This window comes from Denticeps clupeoides, chromosome 13, assembly GCF_900700375.1.
Source record: "Denticeps clupeoides chromosome 13, fDenClu1.1, whole genome shotgun sequence".
NCBI classification, from domain to species: Eukaryota; Metazoa; Chordata; class Actinopteri; order Clupeiformes; family Denticipitidae; genus Denticeps; species Denticeps clupeoides.
In genome coordinates this window covers 19,758,348-19,782,195 of record NC_041719.1, presented here as the reverse complement: position 1 = coordinate 19,782,195, position 23,848 = coordinate 19,758,348, and the positions used below count along the sequence as shown (strand labels likewise).

Genomic DNA, 23,848 nt, shown 5'->3' with positions numbered 1-23,848 from the left:
ACAAGGACATTATTGATTGAAAGAGAGGCCTGAAGACAGACAGTAATTAAATGGAGGGATTGGTGTGTGTAAAATTAGAAGTGGCATCATTAAACTAGAACGGAGAGGACGGGATGTCTGTTGGTGATGACTGATGCCTGAAGGCCAATTACGAGATTCGTGTGTGATAATGAGCTCCGCACCAACCCCTCATTTTCAAGCCAGGTTCACTGAGGGGGCCAAGCATAGTACCCAGCCCTGTTATCACTATAGAAACTGAAACTCATCCGCGATTCATTCATTCAGGATGAATTATTAATATTTGACTAATGGCAGCATAGTACCTGTTGCAGCCATGGCAACAATGCAGTGAGCAGAGCATCACTCCTTCACCTTTTGACCTGTGCTGTGGTCAGGGTGAACAGTAATTCCACAGAAATTCCTTGCAGGGACTGGAGGGAAACTCGTCAGCCCTGGACCTTTTCATCACCTTCTCTTATCCTCCAAATCCACTTCCTGAAGGCTAGGAAGGCTGTATTTTATATATTTTTATATATTTATTTTTTATCTGACCTTCAGTTTACAATGTTACCAGGAGCATTCTGCCTGAGTGTATCATGCCTCACACCAATTCACTGTTTGTGTGTGATAAATCACACACTCTGGCTTTTTCTGTGTGAATCTCAATGCATGACCTCAGTTTGTCATTAAGGTATTTATATTTTGTTTTTACATGTCATTGTTCTGGGTTTGTGAATAAACTGTTATGAAAAAATCAACAATTTGTTATTACTCTGTACTTATCCACATACTAAAATGCTATAACAATTGTGACTTCAAAGTTTCCAAAATATATTATTAACCCAATTGCTTTCCTCAAAGCACTTTGTGACTACAGTAGTAGAGCAAATAATTAAAGTTGAGAACACTGGGACATAATCATGCAGAGGTAGAGCATTCTAACAAGTATGATCAGATTGTGGGATGTAATTGAATGCTAATGCATTTACTGAGCAGCTATTGAAAATGCCCCCAAAGTCTGAAAGTCAACCAAAATCAAAGGATAAAAATTCTTATTCATCACACACACTTTTTTGTTCATACCACCATTATTAATTGCTTACAGACTCCTGGGAAAAATCTTGTAAAAAGAGGAGCAGGTTTGTTGGATTGCCTCTGAAAAAAAACCAATATGCCTAGCAAGTCCAGATACTGTGGTTGAATACCACCGCATCTCAATATTTAACTCCAGTCCATTAGCACGTTTGACAGTCTTGTGTAGGTTTGCACAGTGTCTGTCTGTTTCTGACCTTACCTCTCTGAAATCACAAGTCTACTAACAGTGTGTTCACATCCGACCTCACTTTGCCAGTCCTGCAGTGTTTGGTGTGTAACAGCTAGCCAAGTCTCTGGAATTTTCCATCTCAGCAGACATTATCCAGACATTAACAGGCAAGTCATATTCCTGCATCTGCACACTCGACTCTTGACTTTGCTCAGATTAAAATCTGGATCACGGCCATTTCAACCCAATGATCTTAAAGCCCTTGCGGTCAGAGGTTTTACATGATGACTGTAGCTAAATTAACTACAGTGTAGTTAAATTGCCATGGCATCAGCTGAAGTCACCGGCACTTAATGCATGCTTAAGTGCGCCAATAAATATGTGTTTGGGTGTTGGTTTTTCTGTTTAAATTAATTGCATTTTATTTCCACTGCAAGCATCATTCATTAATGTACAGTAAAATAAAAAAAAATCACTGTAAAAGCACTCAGTGAGTCATATTCTTAGTACCTGCCATCCTAACAGTTCTGCATTATCAGACAAAAGGAAAGAAATAACAAGAATAAGACATGCATCGCTCAAAATAATTTTTTTTCTCTATTGTTTGCAATGTGTCACGGGTGGGCTGGACATTGCGGTGAAGGAGGACGCATTTGCACGATCACAGGACAGGGGTTTAATACAGACTTCACAAGACAAGGGAACATGAACACGCACAATGACCCGACGGTGAACAGACACGAACAGGATAGCTTTATACAATTATATAAATAGACAGCAGGTGAACACAATCAGGGAACATTACACGAGACGAACATGAAACTCCGGTCTGGACCCCGGATCCGGAGTCAACCCCTGCCGGTCCGGATCATGACAGTACCCCCCCCCTTAAAAGCACTACCACCTGGGAGTGCCCACAAAACGGTCCATGAAAGGGGGGAGAAGTCCATAAGGACGAGTGGCGGTTGTCCTGGACCGGCGGCATCAGGCCCGGGCCAAAGCACGGCTCGTCCGTGGGGGACCGGCATCCTGTCCGCAGTCCGCAGGCACCATCACTCCGGTCAGTCTCCGGCATGCCCCGCTGGAAAGTTCGCCGTCTCCCTCATCTCGGTTAACGCCGGGAGCACCTGAACTGCGCGACCAGTCTCCTCGACCCCACGGTAGCTTTCGTAGGCCATCGAGGTCCGGTCGCACGGATTCGCCAGTACTCCCCGCCTCCGGAATCGCCAGGGGGAACATGGACCGCGTGACAGATCCTCTCGACCCCACGGTAGCTTTCGTAGGCCGCCGAGAGTCTGCCACGCTTAGGGGAACTGATTAAAAACATGACATTGATCATGGCGGGGAACTGGCGATTACCGGAGGTGCGTCGCTGGAATCCGGACGAGACGGCGGCGTCGGGGGACGTCCATACATGGAACCTTGGACATGGATCTGTGGAGCAGACGTCCTTCCGACCATCCACGGATCCCTGGATCTCAGCGGGGCGTCGATCGGCTGCGTCCACGTGGTCGGGTCATTCTGTCACGGGTGGGCTGGACATGGCGGTGAAGGAGGACGCATTCGCACGATCACAGGACAGGGGTTTAATATAAACTTCACAAGACAGGGGAACATGAACACGCACAATGACCCGACGGCGAACAGACACAAACAGGATAGCTTTATACAATTATATAAATAGACAGCAGGTGAACATGATCAGGGAACATTACACGAGACGAACATGAAACTCCGGTCCCGGATCCGGAGTCAACCCCTGCCGGTCCGGATCATGATACAATGTTACAATGTTATTGTTCAAAAAGCAGTGCACAATTAAGGAGAATAATGAGCAATACTTGGTCAGGAAGCAAGTGTTGAGTGCATTTCTCATTTATATTGCTTTAAGAAGTGAAAAAAAATTATTGTGATACACAGCACAGCACACAACGAAATTTGTCCTTTGCGTTCATTCTTGGTGAACCAAGAAAGGCACTGGGGGAGCAGTGTGTGGGGACAGTGCTTTGCTCAGTGGCACCTTAGTGGCACCTTGGCGGTTCAGGACTCAATCCAGCAACCTTCTGATTGTCAGGATCCGGTCCGAAATGTTGTCATGTGTAATGTTCCCTAATCGTTTTCACCTGTGTCAAATGTATAAAGCTGCCCTGTTCGTTTCTGTTCGCTGTCAGGTCTTTGAAGTTATGTTCCGTGTTCACCAGTGTCTACGTCTCGGATGTCTCCCCTGTCCTGTGATTCACCATTAAAACCCCTGTTCCGTGATGTCAGGTGAAAGCGTCCTTCATTCCTCGTCATTCCTCGTCACTCCACGTCCTCCTCTCCGTTCACCCGCCGCGTCATGCCCGCATGGACGTGACACTGATTACAGGGTCCATTTCCTTACCTTAAAAAAAAAAAAAAGTGAAGTGATTGTCACATGTGATACACAGTGCACACAGTGAAATTTGTCCTCTGCATTTAACCCATCACCCTGAGTGAACAGTGAGCAGCCATGACAGGCGCCCAGGGAGCAGTGTGGGGATGGTGCTTTGCTCAGTGGCACCTCAGTGGCACCTTGGCAGATTGGGATTCAAACCGGCAACCTTCAGATTACGGGGCCGCTTCCTTAACCGCTAGGCCACCACTGTAACTTTAATCTGAGGAAGCAGTATGAAGCATGATTTGTGTGACCTCTAGCAGTCCAATTCTGTTTAGTTAAATGTCATAAATAGGGAATTTATGTGCATGTATTCACAGACCTCACCAGGACCTCCAAGATGATTTTGCCTTGATGGAAGACTGGATGGATCAGCTTGTTGAAATGAATTTAGTTTTTTCGGTACCCTAAGAAACATTGGCAGCATTGCAGGCTGCTGTTTATGAATCCTATGGATCATGGGATCCCCAAGAGATGGCCCTCAAATAGGAGTTGGGTTAAAAGGTATTCAGTGAACTGAAGAGGGCAACTTTTAGTACTATAAATCCTTGTTAGATAAGGTAAAGATTCAGCATCTTAAATATTCAGCATCTTCTTAAATATTCCTGAGTTTCTCTAGGTAACATTACAGGCCATACAGAAAACTGTTCATAGACCTGGTTTCTCAAAAAACATCCATTTCAACATGTTCCATATATCATCTTATGTCATCATATGTCTTTCCCAAAAAAACAGGGCATCTCAGGTTTCAACAATGTGTGTGTTGCCCTTGTGATTTAAATAAAATCTTCTATGGTATGATTAGTTAATTTTAAGAAGGTATTGAAGATTGCATGCTGTCCAGAAGCTGTAGTCCTTGGAGCACTTATTGACATGTATTTATCTGAAAAGCTCTTTTTCTGTCAGTCAAGAATGAGACAAGCATCTTTTCTAGACTGCTTTGAAGCATTTCTTTTTTGACACTCTTCAAAGCAGCTGATGTCCTTGTCTCGCTTTCATGTCTAATGTCACTCAGATTTGCAAGGTGGCGGCAACTTCCTCAGTACATGATTAGAGTGCCGCCTCTGCCTGGCTTCGTCCCTTCTGATTACCTCTGTCCCGTCCCAGCTGCAGCCTTCTCTGCTGCTGGTTGGGAGCTAAAAAAAAAACACTTGCCCCAAGCCCTGGAAGTATGAATATTGCAGGTCTGACGGCTTTAATTATGAATGAGGACAAGTGTGAGAAAGTGTCGTCTAAACAGGGTCTGGGTCCCAGCTGGATGTATGGGTCAAATGGAGAGGACAACACAGACTGCTCTGGTGAATACATTACTCCTCTGGAGCACTCAGCTCCCACCGGTAGCCATAAGAGGCTCAGAATAGTCTTTGCAGTGGCTGCCTGCAACTGGCAGTTGCACCATATGTATTTAATTCCTCTCACCTGTTTGTCAAGGTCTGAAACAAATGGCTCATTTTTTATTGAGGAGATGATGGGAGTGCTCTGCAGTTGGAGTACTCCTCACTCCCCATTCCATTCACACACAGAAATGCACAGTTACTATGGTGGCTTTAATAAAGCTCCACAGCAGCCCGTCTAAAGGGACCGATCCCAACACAAGAAGCAGTGACACTCATGAATGATTCAGGCGCTTACATTAAACTGTCTTCCGACATCTGTGATGCCTCAGCTAGAACTGAATGGGGCAGCAGTGGCAGCTATGGGCCTGGATGGAAAACATACATACACACCTGGATACAAACACATACATATGCTAACATACATGCAAACATAAACAAGGACATTGTGTCTGGGACCCAATTCATACAGTATTAGAGGGTGAGAATCGAATCTAGAGACTACACCCATCATGATAACACACACAAACTACAAACATACTACTGATTATATAGGGTGGTAGTAGCCAAGTAAGTAACATACACCTATGAACCATAAGACCGGGGCTCAAAGCCCACTTACTAACCCTACATTTTTCCAGGGGGATTGTCCCTGTAAATACTGATTGTAAGTCGCTCTGAATAAGAGTGTCTGATAAATGTCGTAATGTAAATGTACTATTTGGAATTACAAAAAAACTGAACAAGAACACATGGAATTATGCCATCAGTTTTGAATACTGCATGAGTTAAATGGGTTTGTGGGCATGCTAAATGGTTCAGCAGCCTATGAATGTTTTGTTTTTAGTACAAAGAACATTTTTTGAAACTTTATACTGTACCAATACTTAATTGTGCTGCCCTATGGAGCATGTATGTGCAATTATGCCAACTGTCTACTTTTTGTGTTTTACTGTACAATGTGTGTGAGGGGTATATATGTGAGGTATATACCTCACAGTTACTGAAACCCTAATATACAGTATACAACTGGACATCTTTGGTCAGCATTCCAACTGAGGCCTTCAACCTCATGAAATAGCAGCTGTCCAATGGCTGCATGTGCACAAACTTATGCTAAATAATCTTTAAATAATGCAATACACACATACAATACAAATTATAAACATAAACTTAACAACTTAACAATTCTTTCTTTTTTTGTCAGGTTTCCATTTGTCAGGTTGACCACTTTCATTATATATACACACACACATACATGATCTAAATATTTTGGCATGGTTAAACCTGGATCTGAGTTTATCATGAAATGTCTTCCCCTGATTCCTGATTGTGTGCACTTGTTCCTAAATATATACAGTACCGGCCAAAAGCTTGGATACACCTTCTCATTCAATGTGTTTTCTTTATTTTCATGACCATTTACATTGGTATATTCTCATTGAAGGCATCAAAACTATGAATGAACACATGTGGAGTTATGTACTCACCGGACCTGAAGCCAATCGAGATGGTTTGGGGTGAGCTGGACTGCAGACTGAAGGCAAAGGGGACAACAAGTGTTAAACACCTCTGGGAACTCCTTTTAGGTGACGACCTCTCGAGCAGTAATCAGAGCAGGTCACTATTTTGGAGAAAGTAGAATATAAAACATGTTTTCACCTTTTTTTGTTAATTACATAACTCCACGTGTTCATTCATAGTTTTGATGCCTTCAGTGAGAATCTACCAATGTAAATGGTCATGAAAATAAAGAAAACACATTGAATGAGAAGGTGTGTCCAAACTTTTGGACTGTACTGTAAATGCTTTCTTTGTATCAAGCCACTTATCACCTACCTGCACCCTGTTGTTTTCTGTCACATGTCACGTTTGTGTGGGAAAGCCTGTGATGGAACTTTACCCATGTTCACCTTTTTCTCGTGGACATGTGATACCTCCATGATGAATGTCTGCACTCTCTATGTTCTTTGTTGTGACAGGCTTAAGGCATTTCTTGAGCTGGAACTAAAAGTGAAATCTAGTGATTCTGATTCGAGCAGACCATGTAAAAAGGCAGATTGTTTTCACATGGGCAGATCGTAATGCGGAAAACGGATTACGCCTGATTTAAATGCTGCGTGGAAGTAGGTGTGTGGTTTCGCAACAGAAAGTGTTGTGATTAAAAGGATTTGTCAGCTTCAGAGAGACGCGGCTGTGGAGGTGGTGGTGGTGGTGGAGATGTGGGCTATCAGAAGGTGGAGCTAATGTGTCTGAGAGAACAAGGGAATGGGCAGGGAAGCAACGGCAGTGTAACAGGTGCGTTTACCACAACCTTCATTCTGAATTATTCAACCTCTGCTAAGAAGCAGCCCATCCTATCAATTATTCAGCTATTTTTTTTCTCCAGTGTACTGAGGTGGGCTTAATTATTTAAAGCCAATATAATGCCCAGCAAGGGGTTAACATGACTGTTGGTGGAGCTTTTCTGCAGGGAACAGTTGGGAGGGGGCTAATGACATGACCTGCTGAGAGGGCGATGGCCTGACAACACAGCTGAGAGACTGCAGAATATAGTCTGTTTGTGTGTGTGTGTAGGTTTGATCAGCCATAGCATTAAGACAACTCTCATGTGAGGTGAATAACTAACAAAAAGGACTAGTGTAAGGATCTGTGAAATTTTCACAAGGTCCAGATTGTGATACTAGTACACCAACCAAAAACACTCCAAGGAAGAAGACCCAGAGCCAGAGCTGTGATGTTTTTGAGGAGTGAAGGAGTCAAGTCTGATCTGTATGATAATGAGAGCAGATCATCAGTGATCAGAACTGGACCAAGCAGCAGAAGCTGATCAGGTATGACAAACCCCAGGACAGTGTTTTGCTGGGAAACCATGGCTACAACTTTCATGTGGATGTTTGACACAACACAAAGATTGCTGCAGACCACATTCCTTGCTGGCAGTGAAGGTAACCTGCCTCACTGCAGACATGGTTAAAGAATGTTTTGTGGAACATGACGAATGGTTGAAGTTGTTGACCCTGCTGTGTGCTGCTTACATCTGGTTGTCAGACACCACAACATGCCTTCAAACATCTTGTGATGTCCATGGGTCAAAGCGGCCAGTTTGTGTCGTACATACATATGTATGGTTCATCTGCACAAATGTGCACAAACACTAGAAGACTCTGTAAAATATGCATTTTGAACTATATAAATCTTCAAAGCATTCTTAGATTTTTGTAGCATTTTACTGTGAATACATATTCAGATTCTGAACACAAACATGCACACACACACACACAATGCACACATGCACACACACAAGGGTCACCTGACAGCCTGCTGCTGTGGTTTTGCAGTGGCTAGGTGAAACATATTCATTCCCAAAGCACCATTTATCTACTAGACATGAGCTGAACTAACATTTACCTGCTCTTCACTTCCAGTTCTGAACCTTGGTCCTGCCTAGCTGTCCCTCACACACACCCCGCAAGCTGCCCAGCCATTTTCCACACATATTAATGACACAGTGATCCACCCTATCTATAATGCAGCACACAAGACAGCACTTAACTATCCACATCCATTAAAGAGAATATTACAGAGTCAATGACCTCATTAACGTTAATTTCATTAAAGGCGCTCCATATAACCCTGCCCCTGACAGCAGATTTATTCACATGCATAGAACAGCCAAGTTGTTTCATCTTATTTATTTATCTGGAATAAATGTTTTTAAGACATGCCACTTTGCTGTCAACAATGTCTTCAACTTCTAGTGTTAAAGAGGACTGTTTTAGGAAGTGTAAAGAGCAGAGCTGGCTTTTGAGAAATGAAAAAGAAGCAATTTATTTGCATAGCTCCACGTGCTATATCTACCCTTGAACTAATTTATATGGATTAAGGGGAGGAATTAGAGCGGCTCTTGTTTGTGGACTATGATAAATGTGTCTTTTTTTGCTTCCTGCAGTTAGAAATGCTGCAGCTCCCCCTATTGACCAAAAGTGGAGTGAAAGCAAGCAAAGCTGAAAGGTCTGCACGTTTTCAGCCTCAGCCGCAGAGCAATCCTGGGCTCCTGAAGTGTCTTGTGAAGTGCTGAGCAGTATCTGTGGCAAGGATCTCTGATTGAGGTTAGCATCCTCTGGGTCCATGACACAGTCAATACCATAGCAGCTGCCAAGCCATTAAAGCGTTCATGGGTGCGATTGGCCATGCCTAATCTCAAATGGCATCGATATCTGAGGCATTTCATTCCATTGTGTGCATTTTAGCTGGTCCCTCGCCTCTAAAGAACAAATTGCATCAAATTACAGCCTTCAAAGATGCCGAGGGGGAAATCCTTAACTTATCGTGCAATTACCGTTTCACCAGACATAAAAAAAATTTATAATAATAAAGAGCAGCTTTCCTACAGTGAGGTCATTCAGAGGCAACAAATCAAAGCTTGCCTTTCCCAGGGAAGCCATAGGAAGAAGAAGAAGAAGCTCTGGACTGCATGGCTGCCCCTGACAGTTGATAGTTCCCACTTGGTGGGGGGACGTTTTGGGAAGCTGTTTCCCGCCGGGTGGCTGTTTTCTTTGGGACGTTGTTCTCGCTTTTGGCAGGCTGGCCTGACGTTTTTCCGTGTGTTGTCCAGCTGCTGAAGGTCCTCTCTTTGTCTTTCCCATCCACTGCAATAACACGCAGAGAGCAACAGGCAGACGGTCCACACACAGTCCAGACGCCTTGCTAATGTCACCCCCCCACACACACAAGCCGACTGCAGTCATCTCTTGTCTCGTGCCTTTTTAAGGTCAGGAGACGGAGCGGTGACACTGAGCCACAGCTGAGGGGATTCACAGCGGCTCTGCTGTGCTATATCAGAACCCGAGGAAAAGCAAAGGGAGGCATGAAAACAATGGATGTCACCCTCAGGTGACAGTGCCGAGTATGCCTTGCTGAGCTTGTTCAGGGCTGTAATTACAGCTCTGGCACTTGGATCTCCGCAGGATGTTGGAATGAGCATTTTCAGCCAAACTCAGATCAAGCAGAACTGAAACAATCTGGATTTGGTTTGCGCTTAATGAATGTAGCTCCAATTATTCCCTGCACCGGCCGATCCGAGCACAGCCCTGTGCTACATTTCCTGTCACACTAGGAGCCAGGCGTCCTGTCACACACAGCTAAATTCTGCTATCGGGGTCATGCCGCACCATGTGCTGTAATTTTAAATGTTGAATGTTTGCCAAGCTCTTTGATAGGCACAGGAAGCGGTACAAGAGTGTAACATGTAGAGCGATGGATAGTGAGGGAGGGCTAGATGGAGTTTAGACCGAGAGCTGAAAGAATAAGATAAACAGTCAGAGAGATAAAACATATGTTCGGTTTCAGTTCAGTTCCTGTCTCCTGTTAGATGTAGTGGAGTCAACGCATTAAAGCTGGCAACTAAGCTGGAAACTATACACATTATTTCATTTTCACCCAAACGAATGATTCATATGGATTTTTCATGTCAAATAAATAAAACATGAAAGAAGCACAATCTTTAATGAGGTTTCTGCATGCAATGTATTGATAGTTTATAATAATCCGTGTGAAAACTGTGAATCATCAGGCTCCTCCCATTTAAAACTCTGTTTATATAAACACGTTAAAGTGTTCTGGGTGACAGAAATAATTTCACACCAGAAATAATTTCAAGACTCAGAGCACTTTCTGGCTTGTTGTTACTATACTGTTCAATAAAATATGAAATAAAGAGATTTTTTCTATACAGAAGCCAACTCTCATTAAAAAAAACAGTCTTGAAAGGATAACTAGCTTTTGTCATTTTCCATTTCAGCCTGTTTCTTTCACAGCAGAAGAAAGAGGAGTTGGAAAGACAAAATCAATCCACGAAAGCAAAACAGAACCCATACACCAACTAGACAATTGTTAAAATACAAATGACATTTTTGACATTTGGTAGAGAACAGCTTCTCACTCAGAGAGACTGGCAAGCCAGACAGGACGGTAGGTGGCTGAGTCTGATCAGGTGAACAGGAGTTGCCCCACCAGCCGGTGAGACAGCAGTCATATTTGCCCATGCCACAGCACACTTCCCCTGCGGACGGTGGTGGCTGTGCCTACTCCGCTTCAGTAGTCTCATCCATCAGTCTCAGTCTCGTTACCCTCCCCCCGCCCCATCAGTCTCGTTACTGCCCTCCACTGCCTCCTCCGAATGTTTTGGCTCCTCCTCACACTAATTTGCCCTGCAAATGACATAAGCAGCAGTCGCAGAGCAGCACTTGGAGCAAGTGGAAGATGCGCAGGCCATCCCAGCCCTCAGGCGAAATAATGATTACAGCGCGGTGCTGTCAACACAACGAAAAGAGTGCTGACCTTTACAATCGGCAAATCAGAGCTTCTCTGCCACAACACCTGCCTCTTCATGTTCCTGCTGGGAAGAGAAGAAGGGCAGCCACTCCGAGTCTTGCCAGTGTCTATCTGCAGTCAGAGCACATACGTGTGCACACTCATGTACACTAATTTATGTGTGTGTGTGTGGATCACATTCTAATTTCTGATCCAGGCAGTGTGTTAAATTCATTGCAGCATAAAACTGAGGGACCCATTTGACAGAAAGGGTTTGAGTACATTAGTCTGGGACCAGAACCTTTATATCCACCACACTGTGAAGAAACCAATACTCACAGCCATTTATCTAGCTGGTGAGATTATTGTAGTTAATGAGTTTTAAATGTGATTTTGCATGGTACTGTATGTCAGTGTCCCAGAACTGCCATATTCCATCTAAATTGATGAAGTAAGTGTGTGCTGAGTGCTGTGAGTGTATGGGGCTTGTTTACTCACGTTTGTTCTTGGGATTTACAGAAAGAAATAGATAAAAAGTAAAACAACCACTTCCCAGTAATTTGTTTCTAATTAATTTCCTCCGGCTTTCTCTTTCTGGATGATAAACCAATGACCACGTTGATACGCATGATACGTTGCATGCTCAGTTGTCCAGGTTATGTTGCCAGATATGTGATTGTTTAGCTTCACTGTCTCCAAACAGACATCTCTCACACACACACACAATCACATGTTCTTCTATTGTGCTTCATTTACTGCTTTACCATGTTTTCAGAAATGCCATGAATTAGTGTTGGAAAATGTATATTAGTTATCATGCAATCACCCTTTTTATTATAGACTATGGCACAAAGTAATAGATGAGATAACAATACATAACAGCAATTTTGAATGAATACTAGTTCACTAATGATTTAAAAATGATCTGACAGTTCTTCATCATTTCCAGTGAACCTTGAGATCCACAACTCACCTTTCACCAACACTGTAGAACATCACAGCCAATACTTCAGCATAGTTCTGTAATGGAGGGAGGTGGGTGATATAACAGCATTTGTTCTGGTATAATTGTGTTTACACATCAACAATTCATGACCAAGAGAAATGAGCACGCAGAAGAAAGCATGGATTGAAGCGCTCCACAGCACAGCCCTATGCTTAAGGCTGTCATCTCGCATTATCACTCTACTCCTAAATTATTGATCTGTTACCATTTTTCTTGTTGACCTCTGCAACCCTGTGAAAACATGATACATCTCCTGAGATCCCAGTGCTGGCACAGAGGCCCTCCATTCATGAATACATTCATAAATAAACCTCATGCACAATGAGCCACTTTGGTGGTTCTTTAAATGATAAAACCATGAACTCTCTAACCCATTGCTTGCCACTGGGCATGCCAGTGAAAAAATGGAGGGTAAAGAAATCAGATTTCCCTCAGATTCCCAAGTTACTCTAATCAGAAACGACAGCCAAATAAAAACAAGGCTCCTGATCTCAGATTACTCAGATGAACAGGGAAATGTGGGGGATCACTGTTGCGGGTCAGCTTCATTCATCATGCAATATTCTAGATGCTTTCTGGAGTTCAGATAGATTTATTAGATTAGGGCTGATGGGGGAAGGAAGCGCAGAGGCGGGACATCTGGAAAAATTTTTCAGATGTCCCGGCTCAGAGTCACCCAGCCGTGACGTCAGCTGCTTCAATAGCAGCATTCTTATTCGACCTGTAAGTGATGTCTGTCCATATCCAGTACTGTGAAAAGTTTTAGGCAGGTGTGAAAATGAGGAAACTGACAATGCTTTCAGAAATTTCAGTGGTAATTATTTAATTTGAACAATTTATCAATTGTTGTTACTAACCTTTACCTTCAGACCAGCATCAAACTTGCCAAACTTTGCTACCAAGGTATGGTTGTGGAAGACAGCTTCATGACATCAGTAATACACCATGGCATAACACAGCAACAAAACACAATGTAGTTATAATGCATCAGCATGGTCTTTCCAGACAAAGATTTTAAAGCAGGCTGAGCTTTCAAAATGTGCTGATCAAGCTCCTTTGAAAAAGCAAAACGAAATATTGCTGATAATTGAAGAAGGAAGCAGAAGAAAAAACATGACCTAAACATACAACCTATTCAAATTTATCTTCAGCATAAAGAAAAACAATGAGATGTAGAAGTAATGTTATAACTCCCTAAGAGCCCTGATTAAAACAGCATTGAGTCTGTCTAGGATTTTATGAAGAGACAGAAGCATTTGAGGAAGATCTGTGGTCTCCAGGATGTTTAGAACAACCAACCAGTTGAGTTCCTTCAAAAACTGTGTTAAAGCGATGATGAATTGAAGAAGAATTGATTGAAAAGAAGTGATGCTGGTGTGATGTGGTTACATCACACTGAATATTGATTTGATTTAGATTGCGATCAATCACTGCATTTTGCTAAATGAAAAAAAAAACAAAAAACACTTTCATTTTTGTTTATAGCAATTTCTTCCCCACCTGTCTAGATCCAGATATAGTAGTGGCTGGTATGTTGACTTATACAAGTTTTCCTCAAATCAAACTTTCACTTTGAATAATTCTTAATTGTGTCTTTTACTCTTTAAACAATTTCAGAGTTACTGTTGGGAAATTTAAATACATTTACATTTACATTTACATTTACGGCATTTATCAGACGCCCTTATCCAGAGCGACTTACAATCAGTAGCTACAGGGGACAGTCCCCCTGGAGCAACTTAGGGTTAAGTGTCTTGCTCAGGGACACAATGGTAGTAAGCGGGATTTGAACCTGGGTCTTCTGGTTCATAGGCGAGTGTGTTATCCACTAGGCTACCACTACTACCACTAAACAAACTGTTAGTAGTTTCACTTCTGCCTGAACACAGTACTGTCTCTTAAAGATCAATAGCCAGCAAATAATTCATTTTGTGATTAGTGATTCAGAAATTAGATTTTATGTTTCTGATAACTGTCCAAACATTGTTGATCTGCAACTATCACCACATTCCCCTGCATCAAGCAGTGGTATGTGATGCTGTAGGGGTGTAGTTGTGTGTGTTATGGGGGTCAATGGAACAGTTATGTGGATCAATAAATAATCTAAAGTTTTAACTGTAGTCACAGTCACTGCAACAGTCCAACCGCAGAGTGGCTGGGTCTGTGCTGCTGGTTTGCGCTCCTGGGTTTCCATGCTGGCTGCTGTGGGTTTTCATGTTATCTCCACATTTCGGTGAGTTTCCTCTGGGTGCTCTGGTTTCCTGGAGTGCCTACATAACACTTCATTTGAGCAGCGGTCTTGAGCCTGACTTCCAGAGGTATTTGAACCTGTGACTTTTAAGGTCATGTGGGAAATCCTATAACCCATTGTGTACGCTGCCTTGTGAATGTGAATTGATTTTGTGTTAGTACCTGTAGCTCTTATAAGAGTTTATTTTCTTGGTCCCCTTCAAGCATCATGACTCATTTAGAGTGTCCTAACTGTGGCTGCTCTAAGGACAATCAATGAGGCTTCTTAAGAGCTTAAGTACACCACTGTATGAGTGTGTGTGTGCAGTGGGCTTGAGCTACTCTACCTCAAGGTCACATTGGGAGCGACTGGGACTGTGGGATTCACACTGAGCCCAGCCAAGAGGTGACATCTCAGGACATAGACACCAGTGAGGAAAAACAAAGCACTCCAGGGCACAGGAGATGGATAGCAGAGGAGTAGATTGAAAAAATAGCAGGAAAAGGGAGCGGTCATTTTACTTAAGACATTCCATTTGTACCATGTGAACATAGACCACCCAGCCATTCTCACCCCGCACTAAAGACAATGTGCAGACCCAAAACAAATGCTGGGAAGCGCGCAGAGTCTGCAGCCAAGAGGCTGGGGGAATGCGAGAAAGAGAGCAAGTTTACTTAAAAAACTGAAAGTCAGACTCCACATTCGTTTTTATCTCTTTTCATTCCTGAATTCTTTATGACCATCTGCCTTGCTGCCTGCGGGAGAAGGGATGACTGTGAAGAGAGAATAGCATGTTTCAGGAAGATGAACGGGTCTGTTCTGCTTAGTGTAATGTCTGGAGCTCTTCTGTAAACAGCATCTCCAGCGGCACCCAGAAAAAGAAGAGATGGACCCAGGTCTTTATGGAAGTGTTTATGGAAGTCTGATACTTCATACACACTTCATTTTATTCATTCTTTCTTCAATTTTCCAATGTTCTCCTCTCCCATACTCTAGCGGCTCACTCACTTACTGTCATTATTTTTGCAGATTTTCTTCCTTCATGGCCAATTCATTATTGTTCACAGCAGCCTAATGGAACATTTTCCACCAACATTTATATTTACATCTTCTCCAGAGCGATTACAATCGCTGGAGCAATTTAGGATTAAGTGTCTTGCTCAGGGATACAATGACAGTAAGTGGGATTTGAACCTGGGCTTTTTTTTTAAATGGCAAATTATTTGGGTTTGCCACAACTTTTTCTAAAGTAAATGTCTTTCAGGAATTTCCTTGCATACCTGCTAAATCATTCATGCGTCCTATATAAATATTTCCTTTTGCATTTGGAGGGCACTGGTAATTTAGAGAATCTCCTTTCCATTTTCCTCTCATTCTTAACGTTTCTCAAACCCCTTTACATAATTTGCATTAATGTGATTTTAGGAAAGGGTTCAGATACTGAGGGCACTGGACAGTATCTTTGATCAATGTTCTGGCTCCTGCATCTGAAGCAACATTACTGCAACATCTTGCACAAATATTCACATTTATAATTCATTCAGGATATCCAGGTCAACTTACACTCACTAATTAGTCCCCTTGGAGCAGTGTATGGTTAAGTGAATTTCTCATGGATACTATGGTAGTTATTGGCGGTCTGAACTGGTGAATGAATTGGTAGTCCAGATAAGAGGAGAGTTACTGGATTTTGCTAATTAGAAGTAAAAGTGATGAATTTGTATTGAAATTCCATTCAAACCAAGAAAGAGCCAACTATCGTCTAAAACAATTAGTAAAACTTAAACAATAAATAATGTACAAATAGCAGATATATTACATTTATTAAATGTACTATCTAGAGTTTTGCACATGGCATGCTCTTAGTGTTCACTTACTATTCCAACAGCCCTGAGATATGTGCTAATTTTCAGTCTGCTTATTTGAGCTTTTATTTACATATGCCGCTTGCCTGCGGGTAACAGTTGGAAAAGGTGAAATGTTGGCTAACAATACCTCTCGTCTACAGACCATCAAACAGCATCTCTGGCTACATTTACATTTGCATTTACAGAATTTATCAGACACCCTTATCCAGAATCACTTACAATCAGTAGTTACAGGGACAGCCTCCCTGTTAAGTGGTCAGGGACACAATGGTGGTAAGTGGGATTTGAACCTGGGTCTTCTGGTTCATAGGTGAGTGTCTCACCCACTAGGTTACTACCACTGGCTATACCAATGGGGGGTTTAGGCGTTGGCTGAATTCAGGCCAGAACCATCATTGGTCCATCATCACTAGACATAAGGGCCAGTTCAATTTTGAGCTGGTGATACTTTAATGAGATGGACAGGAAATCTCTATCTTTCATGTTCAGACAACTGCCGATTTTCCATCTATGAATTTTTTTCCTCCGTTTAGTCCATTTTCTTTGCTCATCAGTACACAGAGCACACAGGCCGCAGTGCTTGACTCGATCTTGTCTGGAATATCGACGTTAAATAAATCATTCTTTCAGAGCAGTTGTTGAGCATAATAAGAAAAAAGGCAGGATTCATTCGGAGGTGTCAGGACGTGGAGGGCATTTCAGCAAAGACAGGCAAATAATACACTGAGAATTCAGAGCCCTCTTACCCTGCCCAGGCCAAAAAGTCAAAGGTCAGAATTGACCTCTGCAAGGCAGCAGGAAACAGAGCTGGAATTCGTTTGGGGCGTGAAACCAGTGTGTAGAACCACTCCAGATCACAGATCACTGCAGACACATGTTTCTATGCTGTCTAATTGCCATATAATCAGCTGATGCGCAATAATGAACACCAGGCCAATCCTTTGGATGCAGTCGCAGGTTCAGGTTCTTGGTTCTGTCTAGCAAATTTGACACACAAAGTGTTGAGAAGATGCCTTTACCAGGTGCCTTCAGCACTTAAAACACCCTGCTATGCCTCACATCTCTTGTCACTGAGGAACTCCACAAATAAATGGTCGACCAGATGAAATTATCCACCACTATCCACATACACATCATCCAAGAGTTGCCATCTTAGTCTCTCATCAAACAAGCTAGAACTTAATTTTGCCTGCTGGTCTGCTCAAAGCATTGCAGAGCAGCCAAAGAATGCAGAAAATGAAACCTTTCTGTCTTCAAGTCGCAACCACTGCACAATGTTTACTGCAAAGATCTTCATTTACAGCCACATTTCCACATATAAACATTCCAGTGAAACCTTGGACATGTTTAAAATGATTGGTTCTCTGGTTGGTTTGATGCAGCTGTGCTATTGCACAGCACAGGACTGTAGAGCAGGACACAGACCTCGTGTATGTGTGTGCGCGTGTCATGTGTGCGTGCATCTCAGTGTCTCCAGAAGGAATTAGGGAGGTGTCACTGGTGTGTAGTGAGTGGCATTTACTGGCAGCAACCGTAGCATGTAAAGAGGGAATGCTGCTACAACTCGTACTCACACACACACACACACATACACACCAAATCCCTCTGCTTAGCAGCACCATTCAAACATTCAAGAGTTGCCATTTTAAGAGTGACCATCACTACACCTGGCCTTTGCACTACAGAAGATTCAGGTAAACTCTGCTCAGTAGACCACTCTGTGTGTGTGTCTGTGTGTGTGAGTCTGTGAACATTGGCCTGCATGTCTGTGCGTTGGCAGGAGATCTGTAATGACAGTAACAAGCATAGCAGCAAGAGTTGCTGTGAGAACAAAGCACGGCCAAACCGCCCCCTCCTCTAATCTACCATAATCCCCCTGTCTCCATGCAGGTGCCTGCAATGTCCAGCCAGCCACGGCTCACACAGGCCGACCTTTCCCACATTCCTTCCTGCCACCTGTGTCAGTTCATTTACATTTTAAGTATTTTCACAACTTTCTCAGTTCGGCACAACATACAATTTTTTTTTCTGAAGACAGCATGACTGTCATTGTTATTGTGTATTGAGATCCCATTCTCTGCTTATCTTATGACTCTTCTTCCATGCTGGACCTGGTCTCCAGATGCCCCTGAATCACCATGTGTCTTGTCCATGTGCCCTATTCATCCATCACATAGTGAAAGGGGGTGAGGGGAGAGATTTCACCTAATCAAACACTCATGACATGTCCCTGAGTGACAGAATCTAATAAAAAAAATTTAAATGCCATTGTAAAGCACATATTCTGGATAAAATTCTAAGCCTTTGTTAAAGGAGGAACTACCCTGAAAGTTCAACCATCTGCTGGAAATGGAGACTGGCCTTGTCGCCTGAGGCTTGGTAAGATGAGCAGCCAATTAGCAGGCTGAGGTCACAATAACAGTGGGAAGACAGGACAAAGATTGGTCTATTGTGTGCTTCACTTTTAGCAGACATGCTAATAGTTCAGTTGCTCTTTAATCCATTCAAACCATGACCAGCAGCTTGTCTGAGCCCCCATAGTGCATCTCAAACAATGTACTACACCATGAAAAGGATTGTTTGTTTTCATAAAAAAATGTAAAATAAATGAATGAATCAATACTTCAACAGTATAAATGGCAGTATAAATGAATATTTTTGTATTTGATTTTATCCTTTTTTATTGCTCGTAGTTAATGTGCCTTAACCAATCCTTAGTTTAAAAAATATTTCTTAACATATGTAGAACATAGAACATTTGCACCTGTACATAAATATCCAAGCCATGCATGCATCTGAATGATGAAGCTTAAGTACATGCAATGTACTCTGATTTTCAAATGCAATGGTGTCACACAGAATTATGTACTTCTGTTGGATGATAGTAGCCTTGTGGGTAAGAATGACCCACAACGGCATTTTCAAATCGTGCATTCTTCTACTGTGTTCCTGGTCAAAACACATATCCCTGAGCTCCACCAGGGATAATTAGTGAATGTAATTACTGAATGTAGGTTAGAGTGTCAGCTAAATGTAATGTAATGCAGTGTAATGAGACACCTATACATGCATAAGCATTAAAGCGTGGAGCAAAAAAAAAGTGAAGTCACCTACCCATAGTCTAAATATAATAACAGGAGACATGACCCCTTTGCAAACAGAGACTAGTACTTTATCAATCTTCTCTACAAAACAATGTGCTCCTGCTGAAGAACCAGTCATTCGGGACTAAGAGAATACAGAATAATGACAGCACTGAATTGGTGTGTGAACGAAACTTCAGATGACAATATGAAATCATCTAGGAATGCATGCCAGCTGCTGGATCTATGATAAATCCTACCATCTGTTCCAGTACCTCCTCTGGACCAAGATCCGCTGGTTCACTCCGGCCAGCACTGGATTAGTGGGCACCAATGGGGCCTGGTTGTAGTTATTACAGCTTCTCCCAGGCTGAGGACCCTTCCCTTTATTCCACTCTATGCTTTCCTGCTATGATTAAGTGAGTGGTAAGAAAGAGACACTATCAGAACCATCTTCTAAAGTAGGTGAGATATGGGTCAACAATGAACTGACTCAGAACTGACACCAGCCCACATGCCCTATCTGAAACACTTTCACACTTTAATTAGATTATAGAAAATATGAGAAAATTATGTTCTTTCCTTTCTTTTTCCAGGCTAGGTGTTGTTCTTGGCTGAGGCACTAGCTGTAAGGTGACTGGGTGAAGGGTTCATGAGGTGGAGTTGGCTCTTTACAGTCAGTAGATTGTGTTACTGTAAGAATGCTTTTAAAGGCAGTGAACACTTTTCAGACCATTCCCTGTAATTAAGGGAGCAATTTATCTCATCAAAAATCTGAAAGGAAAATGTTCATGTAATTCTATTTGGATGGCATTCTCATTCTCTGCTCATCAGTTCATGAAAAGCACCAGACAATTGTTCCTGTTTACAAGAGACTCTTGGATTCCCAAGTTTTGTTATCTGATGGAGTTCTGAGGACATGTTATGTAATCGTCCAGGTGTCCATCTCTTCCACATGTACCCCCGTCTCCATTATACTTGCAGGTCATCATTAACTATAAACTGCTGCCAACCATGTCACAGCAATTAACCAAAATGAATCAAGTGCCATCCTGAGGTTAAAAAAACACAAATACACCAGCTGCACTAACAAGACATATTAGCAGTGACAACTACACACACATACAGAAACCACACACACATGGAGTCATGGCCTTGTTCTATCAGACACATCAAATAATTTGTGTGGGTGTGTGTGTGTGTGTGTGTGTGTGTGTGTGTGCGTGCTTGTGTGTGTGTGTCAAAGAGACATGTGTGCATACAGTGTATAGGCATGAGTTAGTAGAGAAACAAGGAATGTTTGTTTTGTATTGTCCCCTGAACTCCTGCAGTGGCCCTGGTTCTTTGATTAAATGACAAAAAATGACTGATTCAATAACACACAGGATCCTCTGTAGCATCATTGGGGCTGTCCTCTGCCGACTGTGGACAGACCAGTGTGCCCTCTCTCCAAGCATCTAGATGCTGGTTGCAGCCAGGGCGCTGTCATTGCTGGCTATGTGATGTTAAATTCTGTTATATTCTCTAAGTGTGTATTAGTGTAACAGAATACATTGCATAGGTTCTGTGTGCTACAAAATAAGTATTGTGTGTCCTTTTGTTACAGTGTGTTACCTTTTTTAAACCACAAATCATTGCGTGTAGGTGTGTGGGGGACACTGTCCAGCATGTGGATCTGTACCCAATTAACTGCATCCTACACGTGTGCCAGAGGAGATCAGAGCTGAGCATAGCTGAGGCTTGTTTGGCTGCTCCTAATTCAATCTTTAGTGAAAATGGAAGGACCACCAGCACTGAGGTCACACAGGCACAGCTCTGAATGGAAAGAGCTGGGGGGCAGCAGGACCCTGATGGACAGGCAATGCTTTAAAAACACATACAGACAAGAATTGGAATGCGCACACACGCACCATTCAGCTTCACAAATGTACATTTTTTCCCAATTAACACTCATCAGTGTTCTTCTGGGCTTGCTTCAGTTTTACAGTTCATCTAGGGGTCATCATTCTTTCACATTCATCACAGTTGATTCTTCGAGGCTCCTCGAGTTACTGAATTTAGGCGTCACACTGCCCCCTTGTGATGGCCAGCTCCGCTCTCTCTAGTCCTCCGCCACCATCTCGGTCTCTCACAGTCCAGGCTGCTGTGGTGATAATGCGGATGAAAGTGTTGCCGAGGGCCCATGTCTTCGCTTCTATGCGCTACTGTAGCGCTTACAATAACGACCACGGAAGGCCTGGAGGAAGCGCTCTGGCTTTGCCAGCCCACAGAGTCAGATTATCCTGCAATGTTGAGAAGAGAGGGAGAATTTGGCAACGGCTCTCGCAGACGCACTCCCAGTCAAGCTCAAAACATAATTACTGTGTCTGGGCAAAGACAGAATCGCAAAGTATGTGCTGGCATCAAGAAGCGACATGATAAAACAGCTATTAAAACGCTTTCTGCTGAGGAGACCAAGCCGGCCCAGAGAGCCGCTTTTCTCCTGGCAGCTCTCTCCATTGTGGCTGTGCACATTGATAAGTCAGAAGCTTTTCCAAACAAGCGCATCGGGCTGCAAGCTGAGGGCAGATCCCTCCATTCCACTGGTGCTACTGTCAGGGGTCAGATGCCCACAAAAAGGACACTGAGGCCCAAAAGTGACACTGATCATCAGGCCAACAACATCATTTGGGCAAATTACTCAGGAATATTAACAAACTATTTTTTAATAATTTACTCACTATCAAAAGCAATTATTTACATTACTCTTTACATTAGTATAGTACTAAAATAGTGATACAACTAGCTTATTTTTTAAAAAATAAAGGAGAAGGAGTTAACAGGCGAAATTGCATAATAAAATAAAACAGCCACTCAGACAAATTATAATCTATTAATTGAACAGCGTTTTTCTCCCCTTTAAGCTTCAAGTTTCTGCTGTGCTCCAATGCCAGATGCATTAAAATAAATTGGCATTGTATTTGTCACAAGTGAAACCTTTTTAAGTCCCTGCCTAGAAGAAGGGCTCATGGATAAAAAAGAAGAAAAAAGAAAAAATGTTGCTAGACATCACATGCTACGTTCATGGGAAAATATAACTGGATTAAAAAACCATTTAAAAAGTAAAAAGGTTTTATTTCCAAACAACTACAGTTGTTTATAAGAATCAGAATTTTTTCTAAGAAATAATGTATTCATAACAGCACTATATATTTTGGAATTTAAAAACTAATCTACATAATAAAAATATGCAGTATATTTGTTTTTCTTTTACATTTAATTTAATTGACACAGCTCTCTTTGCGAGAATTTATATTACAGCCAACCAAAACACAGATATGAAATGTAAACTGACTTTGTGTAAAAAGAACTCTACATTTCTGCTCCTGCAAATTTCAATGATTAACAGTGTCACCAGGGAGCGGCCACACTTTGACAGAATAAACAGCCTTAGCAAAACACTGCTTCATATTCCTGGCACTTTTTTTTCTGAGATTTATGCAAGAGAGCTCAGCCCCTTTGTAGTGTGTTCCATGCAACAGAAGAGCAGAAAAAAAGCACGATTGCCTGAGGGCTGCAGGACTGCTTTCTGTGATGTATGCACATGTTCATTTTAAGTTCCTTTACATATTATACTAAAGCAAGATATTGTTGTAGCTACTGTATCTGCAGGTTCAAGGCACATGTGTGGGGAAATTCGCTTATGGTTGTGCCTTGTGCTGGCAAAAAGAGTTCATATATCAATATCTCAGGAGATTTATTACAGGACTACAGTAGGTTGGTAACCAGGTTTCCAGGTCTAACACTGCTGATTCTTTTATGTTTGTAGAGAGAAAATAAAAGCAATTTCCAAATGTCAGAATTTATTTTAATAATGGATTCCTAAAAGTGTAATTTGTATAAAATAATTTCCTGAACAACAGTTACAGCAATTGAACAAATGGAAGGCATTTATTTGATGATGGTTCATTATCTGCAACTGCTTAATCACACTTGGATCATGGGTGCTGGGGCCTGAGAGCCTGGCAGAGGACCATAGGAAAGCATGCGAGCAGAAAGCTTTGAATAATCTTTGAATAATTGGGAAAATAATTATATTCATAATTATAGTGATTTAATGAATTATAAAGTGAATATAAAAGTGACTGCATTCATTAGACACATAGAACAATTAATCAGTTAAAAAAACTCAGCTGAGTTTAATTAAAAAAATTGGAGGTGCGCCTTACTTTAGCAAAATGAAAATGAACAAAACTTTCACATACATTCAAAGCAAAGCATTAACAACATCAGCAGGTTGAATGTGTGAATTATATTTTCTGATCTGAATTTATGTGATGTCACCCCATGTTT

At 42.2% G+C, this 23,848-nt stretch overlaps 1 protein-coding gene across 2 annotated transcripts in view; it reads right to left on the bottom strand.

The window, feature by feature from the left end:
* Nucleotides 1-3,617: 3,617 nt before the first annotated feature.
* The window catches only part of mfsd8l1 (major facilitator superfamily domain containing 8-like 1), a 38,627-nt gene continuing 18,396 nt past the window's right edge, over nucleotides 3,618-23,848 (bottom strand). The window contains exon 12 of one of the 2 annotated variants that reach the window (XM_029000784.1): nucleotides 3,618-3,647. The gene's annotated coding sequence lies outside the window, so the exon portion shown is untranslated. Of the gene's footprint in view, nucleotides 3,648-21,779; nucleotides 21,799-23,848 lie in introns of those variants that run through there. The other variant, XM_029000783.1, reaches the window with a different exon arrangement.